Below are 23822 nucleotides of genomic sequence, written 5' to 3' on the forward strand. Positions count from 1 at the left end.
TATTCTCAGACAAAATGTATCTTGAAGTAGACAATTAAAGCCATCCAGGGACCACTTTGTCCGAGAACAACACCTGTTCTAGGTGCAATAAAGGCTAGAGGACTTTGTTTTAAAATCTAGTTTTCTGTTCAAAGTTACCCCAGTGGTAAAAGTTACCCTTCGTTTCACTAAAAGCAAACAGCAGTAACATTATTCTAATTAAACGTGTCTGCACTTCCAAACACCCATGAAACCAACCCGATCATTCAACGTGCAGCCTCGAAATGTCTTGACCCCATTATGACCAGCAGTAAGTGATATGTTACACCGATTCAAGTGGCACACATCAACGGACAAGTCCTCTCATGTACTACGCCCACTAAAACAGCCAGGTCTGTCAACAACCTTCATCTGACCATCATTCTAGAGGACCCAAAGCATGCCGAGCCCGTTGCTAACCAGTAGATGATGTACTCCAGCTATTCAAAGGATATCCATTGATGCCTCCCCTCTTCACACCCACCAGGAGGACTAGCAGACCTGCGTTCCGTTCCACAGGTGCGGATTTCGTCCATTTCGCGCATCGACGAAAACCACTCTATCAGGCAGCTGCAGGCCACCGGATTCCTACTTTCTTTTTCTCCCCTGGACCACGTCCCCTGCCTCCTACTCAGGCCCAGTCCACCTTGACGTCCTCCATGATCCGCTCGGTCAAGGGAACGGTTTCGTGCCACTGCTTTTTTTCCCCCGCCCGCCGTCATCTTCTTGCGTCGAGAGGTCCGGGGACTTGCTCTCTTGACAGCCCCGGTGGTTTCTCGTGCATTAGGATGCAGGGCTGTTGCACAATGCATCGAGCAACACCGGGCCCTTTGTGCAGCGATAGCTCCTCGGTGTGCTCCCTCCTCTAGGTGGCGTGCTTCGTGTTTCCTCATTCGCGTTGCAAAGCCGGACGAGTGGAAGAATCTATCCGACCTTAATTCGTTCGCCGTTGCACAATGGGCGTCCGTTTTCCGCCCCGTCGGAGACGATGGAAAGCGTTGGTTTACGCGGGGATTTTCTTCTCGTTCGGCTCCTTTCACGGCCCCTGTTGTCTCTATTTCCCTTTTCTTCGCCGCGTCGAGCGGCCCCATTCGAGCTCCTCGCGGTGGCTTTCATCGATCCCGCTTCCAACGATTCACGTGCCTGTTTTTTCTTTTTTTGTTTTTTTTTTTCGACTCGCTTGCAGATATTCGCGAGGAATATTCGTGGGTCGTCCAACGTTGCCTCTAACAGCGCCCCGCGGGATCGCAGAGTAGACGGAGCGAGGAGGTTCCTTATCGACTGTTTTCGTAGACACAAATCGCATCAATCACTTAATGGCGCTCGATGAGGCCCAAGAGCATCCCGATCGCGTTCCAACCACGAGCCATCAAGGGGATCGGGTTCAAGCAACCATCAAGATTCCGCGTACATGGCGCAATTAATATCCGCCCGCGGAATCTTCTTGCTGCGGCTCATCTTTCATCCAGGAGCGTTGCTGCACCAGGATCACGATCGACGAGCGCTTTTTCATCCATCAATTCTAATTGATGCCGCTCGATTTACCTTCCCCGTGGAAGCGGTTTTCCCGCGCGACCAGACCCTCTCCGCGCTTTCCCCATAATTCACGTTTACATCGAAAACCCCGGCAATCCTCGTAATGGAGGGCGAGCTATCGTTCGCCTCCACCGCGTCGGCCAGCAAAGAATGATAACTCGACGGATCCCTGGTCTTAATTTCCCAGACGCCTAGCGTCTGTCGTGCTCCGCTGAGCCGCTTATGAAATTCATCGGGAACACGTGGAACTTGAGGCAGAGGAGCGCCCCTCGCCGGGGGAAAGATCGTCACGCGAGGGAAACTTCGTCGGAGTTGAACTTCTTGCGTGAATGCGCGGTATAGTGTGCGAAACACCAGCGCCTATCAGCGATTTCAGGAGGAAGGAGGGCGCAGGAGGACGAGCATCGTGGTATCGTGGAAGATGCGGCACGGGGACGAGCGGGAAATTGAATCGGGAGAGGAGCTCGTGATCCATCGCGGTCGTTATCGATCTCAGACTCGACGACGTCGGTCCTGACGAATGGAAACTGGTCACGTTAGCGGGAACTTCGCCTCCGATCGATGGCATATTTGGAGCGAAGAATTAGGTATATTATTAGGAAACCCTTAAAATACATACTTCTTCCTATTTTGTGTATTAGTTCTGACACTTTTAACACGTTGACTGCCGCGCGCGTTTACAGTGAAATCTCCTTCAGGCCACGAGTACCGCTGTACGAAGCGTATTCTGCTGGGTATTCCCACCGATATTTAAAAATGCGAATCGCTGATTGTCGCAAGAATAACCTCCCGCCCCGTTTGTTTCCATGATATCATTCTCGGTCATTTATTTTCGTTAGTTCGCATTTGTTTCTCATCTCGCCACTGTACAGGATCAGTTTGACTCTTTGCCGAGTAACGAGCGGTGTATCTTAAAATCTCTACCCTATATCTATCTCTATTATAAATTTAAGTTATATTAATAAATAGGGTAAAGGTCCCAATTACTGCCAGTGTCCCAGTTACTGCCACTTCATTTATTTTACTTAATAAACACGCAATGTATAATGAATAGTTTAAAAAATAATTTATCATAAAATTGGGACTGTTCTTCTTCTTATTATAGTACATTATTTATATGTCTATTCTTTATACATTACATTTTTTTAAAGTGAAATAAATAAAGTGGCAGTAATAGGGACACTGACAGTAAGTGACATCTACCCTATATAATAATTTTATATTAATTAATATTCAATATATAAGTTTATATTAATTAATATTCAATAGTTTTATTACTTCCTCTGCGAAATATATTTTCAAACACATACGAATGTTCTGCGCAAGTAGTCAAATAAGCTTCACCCCAATACGAGTGACGCGGCCCGATCAGAAACTTTACTGTCACCCGAATACAGGTGACGTGGCAGTCAACGTGTTAAAACTCCCACAATGAGAAGCACATTCCCCGTGAAAAAAAGATGTCACACAGTATAATATAAGGGACGTAAATCGTCTATGAATATTTGCATCCGCGACACGGGGGGGAAGTAACGAGGGGGGCGGGAGAAATTAATGGAGGCTCGGCGCGGAAATTAATGATTTAATGGAATTTAATTGAACGTCCGGCTTTTCGTCGGACGACGCAGTCGCCGGCGACTGATTTATTCGAAAGCGTGACGGCGTCGATCGTGACGTAATCGCTTATCTTAATCCTTGCGCGAGCGAGGATGCCCCGGTAACGGAGGTAAATGACGTTTCTCCTTAATGACCGGGGAGGGAAACGATAATCGAGTCAGCCGGTCGACTTAACGTCAATCACTCTCCACCTCCTCCCCCTCCGTTCGGCTTCCACGACACGCTTTTATTTTCCAAAGCGCTTCGCTATAAATCAGATCGTTTTTACCGGTGATACGGTTTTTCCCGCGGAGTAAGTGAACGTTCGCGCGCGGGCCTGATTAAAACGGGTTATTAATTACAGACTGGCGTCGACGTGAATGAATGCGATGCCATCGATACCCCCCCTTCTGGACCAAAAAGAGAGGCAACAGAGAGGGTGGGGGAGGAAGTTCTTCTATTCTCGCGAAAATTTCGTATCCACGGTCATTGGAATATGCATATCGAGTTCAGCCGTGGCAGCCGCGGGAATATCGACGAAATTTGCGGCGTTTCACCTCCCTGTATTTAATTATCCGCGCGTCGTCGTGCGCGTGCACGTGAGTGTGATTAATATCGGTTTCTTTTAAGCCAATCAATTTTAATTAGAAGCACGCCAAGGGCTCGTGAAAGCCGCGCTTGCGGATTAATGAAAAATTCATGTCGATCTCGTCGATAAATCGTGTCAATCTTCTGCCCCCCCCCCCCTGCGAGGAGTGCTAGGTGATCTGAAAAGAGACGGATTCGCGGGGCTCCTGTCGATTCCCTGCTATACACCATTCACGAACCTCGAGGGTTCGTTATTCTCGAGTAAAGGTTGCTGAATAGACGAAGGTAGAAACAACACGAAGATCGCGGTGCTTAATAAATACCGATAATTAAATTTAACTTCGTGCACATTATGCATAATGTTTCCCAGTGCGAAGGATTGGAGCTCGTTGAAGCGAAGGGCTTCGAATACCACCATTCTGTGCCAGTATTAACGGAGTACGTATATTTCACTGGCTATCCAGGTCAAATCGAAAAAACGCGGTCGCTGGAAGCAACGAGGTCGCGACAGTAAGCGACCAGCGACTAGAGGCGGTCGATAAAGACGATGAAGACGGAACGGTGGGCAATCGGTGGGTCACCGTGCGACTTCATTAATCCAAATCAGACATCGCCGCTCGGTGGCCTGGCTTTATACTTATTTCGAGCCCGTAACTTTGCTCGTTCCCGCTTATTACCGTCCAATCGAGAGTAAAGCGGCACGAGCGGTTAATTGACTATTTCAACTTTCCACCCCCCCCCCCCCCGCCACCGTGGAAGCTTTAAAGTTTCATGGAGTCGGTAAGGGCCTCGGCGAAAGTTGCCGGCGATAACAGCCCTTCTTCTCTTTTCCTTTCGCCGCTTGAAGGGTACGCTTCCGCGGAAAGTGTCTCTGGCGATGATACAGATGCCCGAGCGATGCTCATTCCGATCCGCCCGGCGAGAGGCGAGCTTGTATCGAGGGGCAATTAACCGAGGGACACCCTCGGCGAACTTCCGTCGTGCTTCTTGTCGATGGAGGAAGATTATTCAGGGCTGCCTGGCCGCGAACTGGCCGCCCCCGTCTCTTCTTTCATTGTATCGCAATTAGCGGAGTCTGCTTTGATAGACTTCGCCGTGGTTATAGGTTGTTTAAAGAGCGCTACAGAGAACCGAGGCGAATTTCTTGGAGTGACAAATTTTGTGTAGGGAAGAGGTTGCGGGAGTTACCATTAACTCAAGTAACTTCGCCCCTCGGAGAAGCTAAGCAACGTCTGAGCATCCGAACTTATGGTTTATGCATAGTTTCGCGGGAGAAATAATATTCCGAGAGTACACAATCCTTTGGGATGTTCATTGTCGATTTAACTGTCCCCGAGCAGCAAAAGTTGCAGACGCCAGGAGGCTCGCGCTCCGGAGCAGAATATTTTCCGCGAGAGGGAACCGGCGGGAAGTTATTCTTTCCTCGGGGAAAGAGGTTTCCCAGGGCAAAGCTACTTTCAATCAAGAGCATTCCCAACTTTCCGCGAAGTAATCTTGCTAAGTTGCTGATCTTATTGTCCCCAGCAGCAACGATCGCCCCCGCTCCGTGTTTCAAACCTCTCGCCCAGCACCTTCGGTAAATGCTTCCGCGAAGGTGTTCCGACGATATTATTGAGCCCCGATAACAACAAGCGGTCGCACGTGCGGAAACGAAACGATACTGCCTCGCCCCCTCGGAGTTGGCAAAGTCCTTTTAGAGTACGTTTGCGTATTAACGAGTCCTCGATACCCGATTCAGTCGCTTTGAATGGTGTCGCAGGGGGAACCACTCAGAGCTCGTAGCTCAGAGGGCAGTGCGGTTTAATCTTTGTGAATTTGGTTGCGAAAGAGGGGCGAAATCATTCGAAAATACACGCGGCAGCGCATGGATCTCTACGAGCCACACTGATGACACGATCTGTTGATATATTACGTTCAAGAGGAAGGCACCATCCTAACTCAATTAACTAGGCCAGCCATTCATCGAGCAACGCTTCATCCACTGTACAACGCGAGCCATTCTCTTCCACTCGAAATGTATAAACAGTAAATTATCAAAAGTTTATCATACCCAGGCGATAGACACAGCCAAAGACCTCCTTCGACACTGACTCATCCACAGATAACCTCCAACCTTTCACAGGCCCCTCGCGCTTTCCCAAACACGCGAAGCTTACACACGGGTCGTAGGGGCGCTCGAGAGGGGGCAGGATTGGCGTGCAAAATCCGGCGGATTATTGCCGGGGCTACTTACACGGACAGGGCGTTACTCTAAACTGGAAACGGACGATAAAGATTTTTCTAGGGGCCGGCGCAGGCCAGCCCCGGAACCCGATGAGAAACACGAGTTTACTGGCGGCCGTGTGATTTCGTATCAAAGCCGGGGGGGATATTGCGGAACCGGTTGCCCCACGGCGATAAAACGGACGGGGTGTTCGGCGCGATATTCCGTTCACGTTCGATCCCGAAGTATATCGCACGCGCGGCATTGCGTAACGCGCCAACCTCAGGCGATTCCAGCGGAAACCGAAGCTCACGGATTCCGCGGCCCGGCGCGTCACCGTCCCGATCCCTACATTTATTCAGTCGTTTCGATTCAGCGCGGCTCATCCTCCGCGTCCATTCAGGAATCCCGAGTCCCGATAAATTACGTCCCCTCGGTCGCAATCAGCATTTCAGGGCGCGACACGGAATCCTCGAGACCGAGGGCTTTCTTTTTTCTCTCCGCCGGCGTTTCCTGCGCGCGTGCTCCGACTCCGCGTCGTTTTTCACCGGAGGACGCATGCGCGCGCGCTAGAATGCTAGGAAACTGGCCATCGGCGTCCCGTTTCCTGACGTCGCGCAGCCACGTCCAGTCAATTAACCCGTCCCGAGAAAAACCATCCCGATCGCCTGCGCGCGCTACGCCCGGCCGCTCCTCGCGAATTCCGCGCGGAAGACGCGCGCCCCGCCGTCGGGAATAAATAATCCAGGTAACGAGCCACGCTTGGTCGACTTCCCTCGGCTCGCGTTCAGCGGATGGAATTCATGGGCAAGATGCAGCAGATCGATCGGCCGTCTACTTTGACGCGAGGCCTCGCTACTTTTTCCCGGCGTTATGGAGAAGCTTGAAACCAGATCGCTCATTTACTTGGAAACTACTCTGACCACCAGTCATCCAGCCGGCTCGATCTCCCCGGTCCTAACTTCCAAATGCGCCCATCATCCGCGAGTGTCTAGACGCGAGCACGCAAATTTTCAATACATCACTGTCACCCCGGTGCACGCTCGTCCGCCTCGCAGCCCTCAAAGAGTCAATACCTCGGTTGAAGCCGGCATTCAAAGGCTGCGAAAGCGAAAGAAAGCAATCCCATTCCCTGTCCACCGCAAACGAGCCGTCAGCGTTCGCGAGACGCTCCGCTGCCCTCCGTCTGGCGACTGCCGCGTTCGAGACGCTGTTTCGTCTCCGCGGTCGAGTCTGTTTCGTCCGGCAGGGAGGGAAGTCACCCTCGCGCGAAGACCAGGCTCTCGTTACCACGTCCTCGGCCCTGTCCTCGCGGACGATCCGCTCTCGAGACTGGCCGGTCGGCCGTGCCGCGTCTCTCCGGCAGAGTGGGCGAGAATTACAGGCATTGTGCGCGCTGGTCGTTGCGGTAATGCGGTTCGCTGATTTATCGCGGAGGTGAGCCACGAGGAGGTGTAGCTAATTGTTCTTGCATGCAGATCCTCTCGGCGAGAGGCGCGCCCCGTCTCGTTCCCTCGGCGCGACGCCTCGAAATTAATTGTACGCCACAGAGCTCCGTCCACCTCTCCGTTTTCCCGTCTTCCCGTCTTCCCGTCTTCCTTCTTTCCCCTTTCTACGCGTTACTCCGGCCGGAGCAGCGCGTGGCTTCCCGCGAGCCGAACGACAACCGCTCCTCCTCATCTGTGACCCCCAGCCTCAGCTTGAAGTGGACGTGTCTATCTTCCATTGCTCGTTAGACACGCTGGATCCCCGCGATATCTCAGGGATAGCACGCGTCGGATGGTCGATCAGCCGAGCGTCTAGCGAGATTCATCGACAGATAAGGCCCGACGGCCGTGATAGAGGTAACGTTCTCCGCGGCACGGTTCCCCGAGCGTGGAATCCCGGATTCCTCGCGGAAACGCAGCTGTTCCTCAGCCAACCGAGACACGTCCCGCGAGCAGCCCCACGATTTACGGTGGTCAGGAACGGGTTGGAAATAGAAACTCCGCGGAATCTCGGGACGCTGGCCGGTCTATTCGACGATATTAATGTTGGCCCGGTCCCCGAGAGCTGAAAACGGCTACAGAGTCGGGACACTGCGGAGCCTAAAGGCTTCGAATCATCAGAGACCTCGGGCCTCTTCCTTCCACCGATGTCCTCCCCTTCCTCTGCATTTTACAGTCTACGACGAGGTCCCTCGTATTTTTTCGCGTCGCGGGTCGTCCAACGGGGTCGTCGGGCACGACCGATGCAATTATCGCAGGAACGAGAACGGGCTCGCGGGGACGAGCAATTTGTTTCGGCGACAAAGCGCGGCAAAACTCCTTGGATTCGATCCAGAAGCTTCCCTCCCGCCAGGCGGCATATTCCGGCGTCTTTTCCGCCTGAGGTTTCGCCGCTTCGGTCGGACGGTGACGCGGCGGGCCGCCCCGCGCGAGAACGATGGCCCCTGTTTGTCAAGAGGCATCAGGCAGCCGAGGCAGCCGTTTGTCAAGGGGATTACACGGGCCCCCGTTCCTCGTCGCCGAGGAATATTAAAATTCCGACGTATCTCCGTCGCGGTGCCTCGCTCTGACCCGCGTGTTTCGCGCCCTCCTCCCGCGGGTCCAACCCCTCCGGTTCGTCGCTGGTCCTCGGTGAATTCCGACCCCGCGAGTCGTATTCGTGGAACGCAATAACGAATTCGAACCTCCAGTCTGCCGACCCTCGCGCTCTCTGGGACCGTTTCAAATAACGAGTAATCCTGGAAATGGCAAAGCAGCGCAGAATCCAGAGGAGGAAGAATCGGCTACGCTAGGTATCGCCTTGATATCGAAGATACCGAACAATAAGAAGCTTTCGAAGGAAACACGGGCAGCCAATGCTGCAGCGCGCTGGAAGGCGAGGGGCGAAGGGATCTCGAAGATGACAAGGCAAGATCTAAAGGAGTAAAAATCAGGAACATCAAGGGACTACGGTCCCCGCAAGAGTGCCAGGACTTTGCGAAATATGGAGAGGAAGAGGCGAGAGAAGGAGAGATGCGACGATCCTGTTTCCACGAAAACTGCCCGCTGCCCCATTATCTACGGCATTGTTCTTGCGGCGATCGTCCGCGCGACGATAAATCTCTCGCGTTCGGCGGAGAGGTACACCTTCAAGGAAGCCCACCCCCGTCGGAGATTCCGGAGCGCGGTCGTGTAGCCACGGGCCAGTAAATAAAATCGGTAAGCGCCAGGACGATTTACGGAGGAGGAGGCAGTAAAGGTTTCCGCTCGATCGGCCGTAAGCGCGGGTGTTCGATGTACCGATACACGATAACAGCGCGATCCTCGTCCCCGCGGATGCCCGATAGCTCTCCCGCCGCGCGGGACTCTTTCCACGAGGCTTTATCGCCTTGTCCGAGTCCCTTCGGAGCTGCTGCATTTACGAGCAGCCTGTCTATTGTCCCATAGAACTTGCCCAAACTGGCCAACGCGCCGCACAGTGGGGGAATTTCGCGATTTTATGGCCGAAACTACAGAAATGAAATTTTTGAATTTTACAAATTTAATACAAATGTCAATTGAAGAACTATATCCATTTTCGTGGTCAAAACCTCAAAACTCAAAATCATTGCAGGGTATTATGGGATTGATAACTATTTTATGTATTGAAAATTGATTCTTATATGAAAAGTTTATTTCTAAAATACTACTTTAAAAATTGTATAAATTACGTATTAAAAACCGAAACATAATTATTTTGAGGACAAAAAGATATCCTACGCACCACCAGGAATTGAATCCATGCCTTGAAATTATTTTCAGATCTTTGGATAACACAATATAAATGTTTGAAGCAACTTGAAAATCTGGATTAATTCTTTGCGATCGGTCTAACCTCGCATGAACATAAACATTTGCAAATCTATAAAAGATTTGTATTAAAACATTTAACAGTAAAATTGGTGGCATTTGATACTCATATTAGTTCTTCAATTGCCATTTGCATTTATTTTGTCGAATTGAAAAATTTATTTTTGTGGTTTTGGCCATAAAATCGCGAAATTTCCCCACTGTGCGTCGTGGCGATTTACTAAATATCCGCCACGTATGTCGCGTGTTTAGCGGAGCTGAGCTCTCCGTGGGCCTGACCAGTGACGAGACGTCTCGCTCCCAGGGATGCAGCTCCTCTGTTTATAGGGGACTCCGAGTGAGCGAAATGTGTAAAGCAATAGGCGAAGCACAGCGAGCAGAGGTACATATAAAGTAGGGAATATGGAAGCTCCTTTGGAAACCGACTGTCAGGGATTTTGCTGCTCAATGTACGGGCATAGAACGCTGGTGTCCGAAGAAAGGGGCACGGTAACATTTTCACCCACCCACCCACCCGGCGAGATTCCATGTTTACCGTGATCAATCCAGGAGGAATGTTACCGAGGTGCTGGAGAGCAGCGAGAAAGGTGGAGGGACCGGCCACAATGAGCGGTTTTCGACGACGCGGAGATTCCATCAGCGATCCATCAACGAGATAAAGGGCGGATCGATTTGCCTCGAGGCGGGGAACGGGTTAAGTCTTATCCCGCGGGCAAGAACCGCCGGACTAGATTCACTTGATCAATCATTCCGACAGTTGAAGGATGGATCGACTCGCGATGTTTACGGAGAAACTAGCCGGTTTAAATTCTTCTCGTTACCGGTGCCCCATCCCTCCCCCTCGTTTACTCGCGCAACGATGGATTAGTTGCTCGCCGTGGTAACTTCTTTCGACTTATTAGGCCCCGCTCGCGCTTCCCGGAGGGAGAGAGCGAGGATTTTTGCGAGTCACCCAGGGAAGAGGGGCGCCGCGGAATGACGAACCGCCGGGGGAATAAGAGCGACAGGCCGCGGGGGCGGTCAGACGCATTAAAACGCGTCTTGCCAGTGGCGGGAGTCCTTCCTCTTTCGCCGGGAGTGAAGAGGGAGGCAACAATTGGAGCGTAATTATGAACCTGGACGGGTGACTCATATTCCAGTGGTCGTTTCGTGGGCTCGCTCTCTTTCTCCGCTGCGCCTCCTCTTGCGCCACTCGCGCGCATGGAGAGAAAGAAGTGTCTCCTTGCTAGCGTTTGCCCGCTTGTGGTTTCTGACCGCATATTGCGACAACCACGGATCTAGGCTTGCGACGGCCCCATATATGGCGAACATGTTGCTTATTCTCGCGAATTTAATCGCTGGGGGTTCTTCTTTCATTGACACGATTAGTCTGTAATTTCTGTGGGGGATAGGGTCTCCTGAACTGAGACACAGTAGTCAAATCACAGTTCTGGGTTAGGCTCAACTCTTGCTCTTTTCCTATGCAGTTTAAATTCAGAAAACATTCAAGCAGCGTTAGGGTAGACCGGGGCTGATATCATCAGGGGGACAATTGTGACACGTTAAATATCTCAGAACATGTGATAGATATTAACACAAATTTTGGATGTATGATGAAAAATTACATTTGGAATACACACATCCATGTCCTCGCAGTATAGATACACAATAGACATGTATAGTGAAAAAAATAACTTTTCGATACCGTAAAGTAACATTTTCTTACTAATTTTAAATTGTAATATAAATACTCTCTTTGCAATTATGTGTTTTTCTTTTTTTCATTATTTAATCTGACCATTTTTAAAGTAATACTGATCGTTACTTATCACTTTTAAAAAATGTGTGCAATGTACTGAATCTAAGGATTGATCACATGAAGACTGCCCCAGCCAAAACGTTTTCTATTTCTGCCACAATTGCGACACCGCATAATTGTTTATACATTTCCCTTTTTTCATTTATCATTATAATTAAACTCAATAAATATTTTAATGTTGTAAAGATAAATGTGTGCTACTATCGACTCCATGCAGTGTTACAACCGACCCGGGGTCAGGGACGATTGTAACTTTCTCCGCTTCTCATTTTTATTAATAACCTGGATATTGCTAGACAGGCAGCGAAACTGTTGTGTCTCATAATGTCAGGTAAGTAAGTAACATTTCCGTATAAGAACTTTCGTTCTAACTATGATAGTTCTCGCGCGATTGTATTCCAAAGTCAAAGTGTTACTACCGCCCCCAGTCTACCCTACTCAATACAGTATTCTAGGTGAACCCAAACCCTTCATTCAGTAGCACAGCTCGACTGCCATCGCGACAATCACGACATCCACGGATCCCTCTCAAAAGATGACAAATCCCCTTCAATTCTCCACATCCCTTGCTTCAAGCATACTTTCAATCCTCCCATACACACAGATTCCATCCTCTGAAGTGACCCATCGTATGGCCAACTTCCCCGAGAGATCCCTGGCCGAACAATCACTCACCTACATCCTGCCCGTCATCGGGCCGAGCCTCCAAGTCGTCTCGTCACTCGTGGCCCATAAAATCGGGTCAGGATTCGTACGTCCCTGGCCAGAGATATGCCAACGCCTGGCTGGCGAAGGCTGCGGAGCGTAACGCAGCTATTCATCCCACACCTCGTCGCCGGCGTTCTGGTTCCGGAGCAGGCCACGGGAGCGCACGCGCCAGGAAGCGACGGCCACGCTGTCGGGGGTGGTACTGTGGACAATAGGCGTGCGTGCGAGTATATTCGCGTGTGTGATCGTCCTGGAGGCGCCGCTGATAGTAACCCGCGGCTTATCTCGTTTCCTCGACCCGTGGGCCGCTGTGTTCGGTGTAGGTTTCTAGCTGTGGTCTGCTGGAAACCTATTCAGTCCCCGTGGCACATGGGGGCCACGTGAAGAGGGTGTAAATTTGGATATCGTGGCAAGTGTAGGTGTAGGAATAAACGACTTCTGTTCTCACTGAATTCCTCTCGATCGCTGTGCAAATGTTTCCTTCTTCGATCTTGATCCTCTTGATTCATCCGAGATCACCGATCGCCCGTAAATCATCGAGCACGAGTGGGACGAAAGAGCCTCGGTGGGCAGGCCGATTTCGGGGGTGACGAAAAAATCGGGGGTGTTTTATGAGTAGTAACGAGCGTGTAGGTCGTTCCAGCGAAGGTGTAGGCAGATCGATCGGAGGCCAGCGGGAAGATAATTGATCGAAATCTCCTGGTGGAGGCCGGACGGTGTTGATGAACGCGTGGGCGAGGCGATTAGGTTTTTCGGTACGGGGATTGTTCGTCTCCGCGGCTTGAATTATCGCATAGCCTGAGTCAGGCAAGTGAAACGTCCGTTACTCTTCTTTCCGCGGAGGTCTTGTGAGTTTCTGGGTTCTAGTCGATACAGGAAACGGGCAAATCGAAAACAATCCTCCGTAGGAAGGCGGTGGCGGGGCTGGTGCGCCAGCTTCCTCTTCGGCGAACCCTCGAAACAATTAGACCCTTTATGAGGCTCGGAGGGCATTAAGAAGCCGCAAAGAAGACGCGTCTCTCTCGCGTCACGGTCGAGGGGAGACGAGGAAGTTGTTTAAAGTGACGCCGGCCACGTGTTCCATGGGACTCCGAGTGCCGTGGGTACGAGCGCCAGAGAGAAGGACGCCGCGCTGCTGGGGACAGGCGGCTGAAGAGGGAACGCTAGCTGTCGGTCGGTAGGATCCTCCTCTCGGCTCGTTTTTTCTAAAAATCCATTAGAAACAACGAACACGCGGCGCGGCGTATTAACAGAGACGGGAAGTCCATTATTCTCGCGAGATTTAAACGCACTTTTAACCTCCCCGACCGGCACGTATTTATGATTTGTTATTTTCCATAGGCCAACGGGCCCCATCAAGCGTCCCTCCTCTTCGGCTGCGAGCCGCGATGGGATTGAAGATTTGTTGTGCGTAAATCACGCGTGAGAGAGTCTTCTTCCAGCCTGACTATTTATTTGTCCCTCTGCTGTGCGCTGGGAGGATTGATTGCGATCGAGGCCCTCGATCCTCGCCACCGGCCGTGGGAAACTGGGATGCTCGGCCAAACGATTTTCTGCCGTTGGTGTCATTAACGATCCGCGAGACGGGATGCTGAGTGGATTGCTGGCACACGCGAGGTGTCTATTAGGTAATTTTCTGGCCATTTCTTTGCTGAATTTTGGAATCACAGGGAAATCTTTTGCTGGCACTATCAATCCCCAGCTTTCGGAGGAGTTTAATATAGAAGAATATCAGTTTAAAATTCAGACATGCGTTCACTGTAGTTCTAAAGCAATTCACGCGTTGCAAACATTTGTTACGTCAAGAGGGACACAGCTCCTCCTCTTTGGTTACGGCATTAAACGGTCTAATGCGAAACGATGGACGCTAAAATGGGGCTGAATGCGATGCCCCTTTACAAAGCTTTGAGCCAGTGACACCATGGAATGAAACTATAAAGCGATTCAAGAGCCACGGCAAAGGAAACATTAAAGCTTTAAAGCGAGCAGGTAATACAGTGGTTAGGTTACGTTAACATTCATCGCTGCCAGTGCGAATCTCCAGCGCAAATTGTACGGCATCGCGAGAAACTTCCAGGCTGCAGTTGCAAGTACGGATTTAATAATATCGTAGGAGGGTAACTCGCCGCTACAATTCATGTACAAGTTTAAATCGATTCTGGGGAAATTTGCTCGCTACATGGATCGATGCGCTACTTCAATGTAACACAGTCACGAGCACAATTGACCTGAAATAATTGTAACCGCGATTTACTCGCGGGCTTGATTGAGCTGACCTGCTAACGAGCTTCTACCCGTACTCTATGCTACTCCAACAGTGAAAACACAAAGTAAATCAATTTCGAACTGCTACAATATTAGAACTATAAAAGTTTCCACCCTTCCCGTCAAACGTATACTCCTCACCTCGCAGCAGCACCCTTCACTCCCGCTTTCCTCTAGCCGGGAAAACCATCGCAAGCGCGCTACACGGTGCGTGTATTTGCATTCGGTTCCGAGAGGACAACGCGCACCATCTCCCATCAAAAGCTGCCAGACCGAACCTAGACGTCCGTTCGTTTCCCACCCTCTTCCGCCTCCCAGGGGGCTTCCATGCCGCGGGTGTCGTGTACAGGAAACGCGTACACGCCCGGATTGCGTTTCCACGGTGACGCGGACGCAGGAAGACGCAGCTGAAGGAGCCGAAACAACGACGGGGACCGAGGGAATTAGAAAGGGTTCGAGACAGGGTGTCGCGACAAGCCTCTCGATTAATGAGCTACGCGTGTTAGACGCGTGTAGACACTGGACAGGTACACGCCGACGGCCTGTCCGACGGACGCTATAAATTGGTAAGCACTCGGCGGAGACTGGCTGCGACAGCGGAACGGCCACGGGGAGAACGGCGGCGGCTTAATATCGAGGCTGAGTCCCCGTCACGAGCTCTTTTCTGTCCCCGACGAATGCCCCGGACAGTCGGCCAGGTGCACGCTGTCCCGCCATTATCGTCACGGGGTGCATAGGGAATTAGAGGAGTTTTCGCGAGACTTTCTGTCGCGACCATAACCTGACCGCCAGGACGTATTTACCAATGTCTGCTACCATCGCGTTCGCTTAAGCCTCATTCACTCGAAAGGGTAGTCTCTTCTCGGACACGTAGATCTGCGGCTAGATTTTATTTAATTCCTCGGAATCGATTTAAACGATCGCCAGCAGGCTGCTTCCAAGCTCCGCTGTAATTCAACGCATTATCCCGGCCAGTGGAAGCGAATGATTAACCTCTAAGTCGATTAGGAATCTCGATCCACGTCTCTGGGATCTCATCGGAAATGTTTCCATTAGCGCCCGTTTCCCGTTTCCTCCCGACATTCCAATTTTCATCGCAGTCATGTATTTTAATCGAGCTCCATCCCGGATCGCAGCCGAGGCTGCGGCAAGAAATCATCCGGCAACCAGATTATAAGTCTAACGAGAGGAACGAGGCGGGAACGGGGGCGTTTGGCATCGCGCCCGGGTGCCTTTGGACACGGCGTCGTCTCCTCAAGAACCACTAATTATTAACCGTCTTATCCCCGGGAAAAAGAAGGAGATTTTGGCAACGCTCGGCGACGTCGCGCTGTAATACCGCGCAATCAAAACTATAATCACTTTACTTAATCGCCTCTCCGAGGGGGTTGGGAGGCTTGTAAAAGTAACGTATTATCCTCGATGTTTCTGTGGATATTCCTGTTGGGTTTAATATAACGGGGGAGCCGCGGGATTCGCCGAGGATCGTAATGAGCGATTGAAGGAGGTAAAATAGGAGAAGTTTCGCGATCCGGCGCACTTTGTCTTCCACTGCTTTATTACTCCACTTTATCCACCGCTGTTTCATCCCCCCCCGGTTCCTTTATCTCTTCCCCGTTTCACTCCGTTCTTTACTGCTCTTATACTATATTCCCCGCTTGCTGTCTCGCTCTACCTCATCTTTCATTCGTTTGCCGCTCCGCTCGCTGCTACTTGACCGACCCAGTTTATTCTCCGCTGCGTTTTTACCCTGCCTCTTTTTCTACTTTCCCCCTTACGGTTTCCACCATTTTACTACCGCACCGTTTCGCCGAAAACCGCCAGACTGACGGACGCGTGCCCGCGCGTCAGTGGATCTAGAACGATCGCGGCGACTGCCTCGATGAAGCAGTCGTTGATCCTCGATCCGAGGCGCAGCTCAAGAAACAAGAACTCCATCAGCGAGCGCATAAACCAGTCAGCATCCAGCAACGGCTGCATAAATCAGTCACTGTCCCGTCCCAAAAATCCAGGCGATCCTCCGGCATCGGCCGCGGCGATGTCATTACCGTTCATTGCATGTCGTCCGGCGCGGCGTTCCCCGCGCGCCGTCGGATCGTTTCCTTCGATCAGAAGCCGAGCACGACGAGGTCGTCGACGGGCTCAGCGGACCGTGGCTGGATCGGTCCGCCAGATAAAACCGTGTACCTGTTATCTCGGGCCCGTTTCTAATCGGAACCCTCTCCGCCACCCTCCCTGCTCGGTCCAGCGGCGCGTATAATTTACACCAACCTAATGCAATCATTACAGAAGTAACTATTCGCCGCGGGATGCCTCCGCGATTATCTCGAACGAGCCGGGCCTCCTCCCGTTTCAAGTCGGGCCCGTCAGTCAGCAGTCGTCGCAGCTTGCAACCCTCCCGCAAACTGGTTTCAAGCATAATTGGACGCGACTACGGGTGGCTTCGCGGCGAACACGCGCGTCCGTTCGCGGCCGATGTCGCCGCTAAATTTATTTCGTCGCGGTGGCGCGATCGTCCGCGGATTTAACGGCCCCTGGCGCGCGGCTTGCGGAATCTCCGTGAAATCTAGGAAGAATCCTCTCCGAGGATCTTTAAGGGGTCATTCCACTTTGATCGGCCGAAAAATGAAGCTATTTTTACAGATTTTTTTTTCGCAATAAATATAATATATAATGAAATAAATCTTTTGGAATTTATTAAGCTACTCTTATATTCTGTAAAAAAATTTAAAAAGATTTTTTTAATTTGTTGCAAATGTTTTTTTAAAGTGTCAACGTGACACCTACAAATAAGAGGTATGTTCGGGGCGCAGGTGAATTCCCCGCTCAGGCTTATCCGAAACAAAAAATTCGAAAAGATTCTTAATCTGTATGAGTGTCGCTATCGCCCGTAACTTAATTAACAATTTTTGTTGAGAAATACCAAAATGGCGCCCGTTTAAAATACGAAGTTCCCCGAAAGGGTGTTTCTTCGAATGTTTCCCGAGAAAAACCTCGGTTATTTTTCAACGAAAATTGTTAATTGAGCTACGGACGACAGCGCCACTCATACAAATTAAGAATCTTTTCAAATTTTTTGCCTCAGATGAGCCTGAGCCGGGAAATCACCTGCGCTGCGCCACGAACATACCTCTTTTGTGAAGGTGTCGCATTAACGCTATAAAAAAAAACATTTGCAACAAATTAAAAACATCTTTTCAAAATTTTTTATATAACATAAGAATAGCTTAATAAATTGCAAAAAGATTTATTTCATTATATGTTGTATTTATCGGGGAAAAAATGTTTAAAAATATCTTCATTTTTCTGCCTATCAGAGTAGAACGAACGCCTTAAGCGGAAGCTGGGAGGTGTTCCTCCCTGGATGTTCATGTAAATAGATAGCTCAGAGGAGTATCCCTCTAATCTCTATTTACCATTGCGTTTGAAAAATGATCCCCGCTCCATCTCTTCGACGTAGAAAGGTTCCGCGACGAGCGTTCTCCTTGGAGCGTGGCGCAGCGAAACTATCAAGAAACGATTTCGAGGGCGACGCCCGATGCATCCTGACAGATTGCGCTCAATTTACGCAATTAGGGTAACGAAGAGGCCGGAACACGTGTCGACTGCAGAAACGCATTCGAACAGAGGCCGGCCACGGGCACGCATTGTGTAGATCTTTATCACCTAACAATGCAGTAACGAGCGCCATTAGCTTTTTGCTTTATTGCGTTACGGGCTCCCGCGGTGCCAACGACACGAGGGATCAAATAACTCTCATTAAGACAAACGAGTTAAATAACTCACGGATCGCGGGCGCACGGTAGATGTGCCTCGAAACAGAAAAAAAAAAAAAAAACGAAGCAGGGGATCCGCGTAATTTTTCCACTATCCGGGGGAATAATTACTCTGACGCTGTCCTGTCGCGCTATCGATCTTCGTTCCAGGAAAATATACAGCTCTTTAATTGGATCCGACCCAACGAATGGAGCGGTTTCCCTCCTTTTTTTTCGGCCTCCCCCTCTCGCAAGATATCGACGAGCTTCCAGGAAGCTACGGACGCGATGAAACTTTCCACGGGATGGAGGGCGCGCTATCGTCAGTAAAAGTATAAACGATCTGGTAAGACAAGCGATTGCACAGCACGGCGTTCGTCACCAATTAGTACAAGGCTTATCTGCCGGATAGTTACGGGCGTCACTCTGCTTCTGGTTCAATAGACGGGCCATTTCATCCGCCGATGCTATCGCGCTGACGGAGGCCATCTCTGTGCGCGGGTCTCGCAACGGGGTTATCGGCGCCTCGCCGATGCAGACGAAACGGGGTCAGATTCTCGCTGACATCTCGACGCCGCAGCCACGGTAGAGATCACTTCCTCGAACTGTGACGGTGATCTTTTTTCACGGACGCGTAAATGAAACGGCCCATATGGCTTCCGACGGGAAATTTCACGGGGGATTAGGGCTGACGAGCCTCTGCTGCGATCGCTGATACCGAGACCCGATGAAATCCTTCTGGTTCCAGTAACGCGAAACCAGGACGATTTTATATGCTAAACTTTTCATCAGCAAGAAATATCTATCTTGGTATAGGAAAATGTTGGACGCGTCTCTTCAAATACTTCCTACCATTCGTTCAACCTTTCGCTGGTTAAATTACAGTTACGCTATCGGTTCCATAAATTCCATACGTCGGCAGATCCTTTTATCGAGGCAGCTTCTTGCTACCCTCCTACTTCGATGCTCCACACAGAAGCCAGAAGTTCAAAGTCACAAAAGAAAGAGACAGTGGTGCAGCAAGAGCTCGCACGGAGAGCTTTAATTTAACAAAAACTGGAAGCAATCCAATTGAATCCAGGAGCATCCATCAGCGGTGACCCTAATGGCGCTGAACAGGGTCAGGAACTCTCGTCGATACGCCTCGTTCCCGTCGATCCCCTCGCGAACACGCGACGTGAAGCGTATTTCCAAAGAAGCCAGGCCAGCAAAAGGAAGAGAGAGAGAGAGAGAGAGAGAGAGAGGGGTGGAGGAGAGAGGAGAAGCGAGTGACGGCTGCGTCGATGCTCGGGTCCAGAATGCTGGAAGCTTTTTAGGACAGAGCTACACAAGCCCGTAGAGGGGAGCGGTACAACTAACGACGTGGCAGGTCGAGTAAATCAGGAGGGAGAGTGACGATAAGTTTTTGCTCGTTACAACCGGCCTGGGAAGCTCATTACCCGGTTCCCTCTAACCCCCTAGCTCAAGGGTGAAGAGGTGAGCAGGACGGGGGAGGGAGATGAAGCCAGGCAGCATGGAGGCAGCCTTCGACCTTTTCGCCCTCCGACAGGCTTGGCCTGGATGGTCCTGAACGGGGAGAGCCAGGAGGGAGGGAGAAAAGTTTTACGCGCTCGCCGTTTTCCCTGGAAAGTGGACGGAGCAGCCAGCGCGGTTTCCGCGGCATCCAGTTGCTGGCGACGTCGGCTTAAACTATGTTTAAACAAAACGCGGCATCGGCTAATACGGAAATGGAAAAGTTTCGGCAACGAATTCGGCCGCTCTCTAAACGAGCTAACTCGTGCCGTGCTCCGACGCGAAAATTATTCCCCACTGGGTGCTCTGCTAGGCGCATCCTTCTTCTTCTTTTTTCGCGGATTAATTTCCAGAGGGATGAACGGCGGGGCGATCAACCACGTCCGCTTTAAGGCAAACATCGATCGCTCCGAGCCGACAATTAGAGGGCCAATCGAATGGAAACATTCTGCGGTCCGGGCAGCATTTTTGCGTGCCACGCTGCGGCCACCCGCGAATTCCGCGATCAGGCGCTCGGGCAAATGGGGATTTGCATGCTCGATCGACTGCGAGTCTCCGCGCGCCGTGCCGTCGGAGGTAGACTGTCCACGCACTGAATGACGAGGGCCAGAAAAAGAAGGACCAAGCGGCTGGTTATCGAGGGCTTCGAGAAGAGAATTATAACGCCTGTTTACGGCGACTGTCTCCCCGAAAAACTTCCACTTAACGCTCCCAAGTGCAACGAACCTCCCCGCCCCGAGAGCCAGCTCGTGCAAGTGCAATAAAAATCAGAAGAAAGTTTGCGAAACTGAAACGTCCCCCGGGGAGAGAGTTCGTGGAAGACAGGGGGCACCGTCGCAATTTCCAAAAGCGACATAAACGTCGAAAGCGCCCGTAATCCTCGCGAGCGCCATAAACGTGTCGGGTGCTCCGCGGCGTAAACATCCGTTCCGGCGAGGATCGCCGCTCCCCCGGCAATCCTGGCCGCGATTAGGCCGCGATTCCCGTCACCCTGAGATCCGAATCTTGGGGTGATCCTCGAAGGGCAGCGGGTTCCGGACTAATTGACCGTGGCGGGGAACTCATTAAAAGTGCACCGCGGAACCCGAGACGTCGGCGGCTCGGTAACGAGCGCTGTAATTTGAGCAGGATCCTTCCGTCGTTGCTCCGACTGCTCGGGAGTTCCACATTCGGGAAGCCAAGTAATAAGGAACCTTCCAGGGAGGCATAGACAGATTTTCAGTGAGATACCTAGGGAGATTGCCACTTTCAAATGATTCTACAGCAGCGCTTTCAGCTATGCTGTTACGTATCAGTGAAATACTGCTGTGCTTTTGGGGTTGTTCGAGTTTCCAGTTGGTGGATTCTTGCCCAGGAAATGTCTGTTCAATGGGGAACTGTAGAATGCGTTGTCAATAAATGTTGATTAATTTGTTTCACACAATTGGTGCAGTTGCATACTCTCCCGTACAGGATACGAGTGTAGACCCTCTTTTTCACGAAGCACGAGGGTCCCGTCGAAGGGAAACAAATTTAATTGACAGTTATGTGGCGTGAATTGACTATCATTTGTTGACCCAAATGTTAGAATGCTTGTTCCTCGATAAGCCTCGAGAACTAGGCCTGCATTGATAAGCTTGTAGAACCCATTGAGATAGTACTTGAATTCCTCCCACCAGAGAGGCCTGAAAAGTTTCAGGCATTTCAACATCCCCGAGCAGAAAGATGAAGAAAAATTCATGCACGGGCCACGATCTACTCTCCCACTATTCGATCGGCTCCTAACGCGGGCAACAGTCAAACCTCGTTTCATTCGATTACTCGGCAACGTTGAGTAAATTGATTTATCGAATCCTCGCCGTAGGAGTTCTTGTTTATCGTGCACGATGTAACGGATGAGTTTCCCCGAGCCGCCCGGGCGCACCGACGAAAATAATCGGCTTAGCCGAGTGGCTTCGTTAGATCGGCGAAAAGTTCGTCTCCCCGGGCAAGTCCTCTGGTTTTCCGAGTTTTTCCTTCGACGGGATCGAAGCCAACAGGCTTGCCGCGGCTGCGGAGGCAACGCGGGCCCGCGAAAACCGCGCACTCGCGAGGATAGCTCGGCGTAGAGAAGAGAAAGTTGTCTTCGTATGCAGGGAAGCCTCTTATACAGTCGCGGCTAGCATCGATTACGCAGCTGTCAGGCTGTTCCGTATGTAAAGATGACCTCTATAGGATCTCCCCCCTCGATACGTAATATTATCTCCTCGAGTTGTACGACTGCGGTAGTCGTGTTGTGTCAACGTCTATCCAAGAAGAGAGGCCAGACCTCCGGTTGTGAAAGACGATATTGAGTAATCGATTGCCACCGCGAGCGGGCCGGGGGAATTCGCCGTGCATTCCTCGCGATTTTGTATCAGCGATCGATGGCCGATTCGTGTCACGTTCCTCGAGCAATTTCTCATGGCGACGCACGTGGCGGTTATTTCCTCGATAATTAATAAAGCTTAATCCGCGATATGATCTCGCAAGCTTTTGTGGCACGCTTTGGATGTATATTAAAGTTGCGGCTGGCAACTTGAGTACACCCTTAGGCATTTTCTACCACGTGGGAGGCACAAGTTGCTCCATCCGCGCGTGATTAATGTCCGAAATGTCTGCTTTTAATCTAATGTTTCTTACGGGCCACCAGATTCATCTTTCATCATAAGAATTCGTTCACACAAAGGATACGGGAACCACGCAAACTATCGTCGCGTTTAATTTGAAATGGAGTAGAGAAGAGTGGATTTTTATCATTGCCATTTCCATAGCCTAAGGGTCGGCTTCGATTAATTAGAGCGTATGGGATAAATCGTTGGCGAACTGAAGGCGGCGTTAATAGTGGAAGTCGCAGGTGCTCGGCCGCCATCCGGAAGCCATTGTTTTCCCATAACCCGTTCGTAACTGCTGGCGCCTCGTATGTTTCTTTAGGATCGCGGCGTGGTATTCCAAACGGCCCCTGCATCGAGACGCTCGCGTTTCATTCGAACTGGACCTAAGACAACAAACAGACGGCTTCCTGCCCGTGAAAAGCGACCGCCTACACCCCCGCGAGAAGTCTCCAGACCCTGCCACCCTTTGGCCAAATCTTTCTAACCCTACCACTGTTACCCAGTTCAGGCAACGGTCCCACCTTAGCAGAAATTCGTGCACTAACGAGCAGCCACTGGTTCCTCGGCTTAACTTCGCTTCAAAGTCCCAGGGAAAATATAAAAAAAATCTAAATCCCGAGAAATGTCCCACTGGGGGGGTTGAATACGTTATCTCCCGAGTCCGCTTGAAAATTGACGGAAGACCGATGGGAAAGCTACTTCCTTAAGGGGAAACGATCCCTCATTATCGCGCCTCCTTGACAGCAGCCGTATGTATTTACCTGTGGAAGCGCCCGGCGTGTTATAACCGGAAGTCCACCGCGATCGGGGCGCAGATAGCCGGAAGGAATCGTCGTGTACGCGTCTCTTAAACAGAGATTAACACGGACATCGATCAGGCCCGGTGGACGGCGACGATGTCCTCTCGGGGGAGGGCCTCTCGTTTCTCGGTAAACAGCGGTTTACCACGGGGATCACGTTTCCTTTGGCAGGGACCACACCCGGCAGCCTCTTCGTGTTTGCGCCGTGCGTTAGCTCGCCCCCTGAACTGCACGTGGGCCACGCACGTGCGTGTTTGCCACGACCACGAGGGCTACCCTAGCCCCGATAACCGATCGAGATAGCGTCACCGATGGACAAGGAACACGACGACAGAGGGATTTTCCTTGACCCCGCGTACCTGCCGCGACGGTCCAGGATTCCTCGGGAATACGAATAAAGCTGGGATGGATGCCTGTTCCTTTTTTTTTTTCCAGGGGATGTTTTTTATCGCGGGCGAGAGTGTCGAGTTCTACGGTGGTCGTTGCAGCTGGTGGCACACGGTGATTCATTAAGTCGAGCCTGCTTTTTTTCGAGTGGATGGATGTCGAAGAACGTGGGTCGTGTCACGCGGCCGGGGCATAATTTAGTGGGGCCACATTGTTTTCGTTCAGTGAT

This window comes from Andrena cerasifolii, chromosome 16 (genome assembly GCF_050908995.1).
Source record: "Andrena cerasifolii isolate SP2316 chromosome 16, iyAndCera1_principal, whole genome shotgun sequence".
Lineage (NCBI taxonomy): Eukaryota > Metazoa > Arthropoda > Insecta > Hymenoptera > Andrenidae > Andrena > Andrena cerasifolii.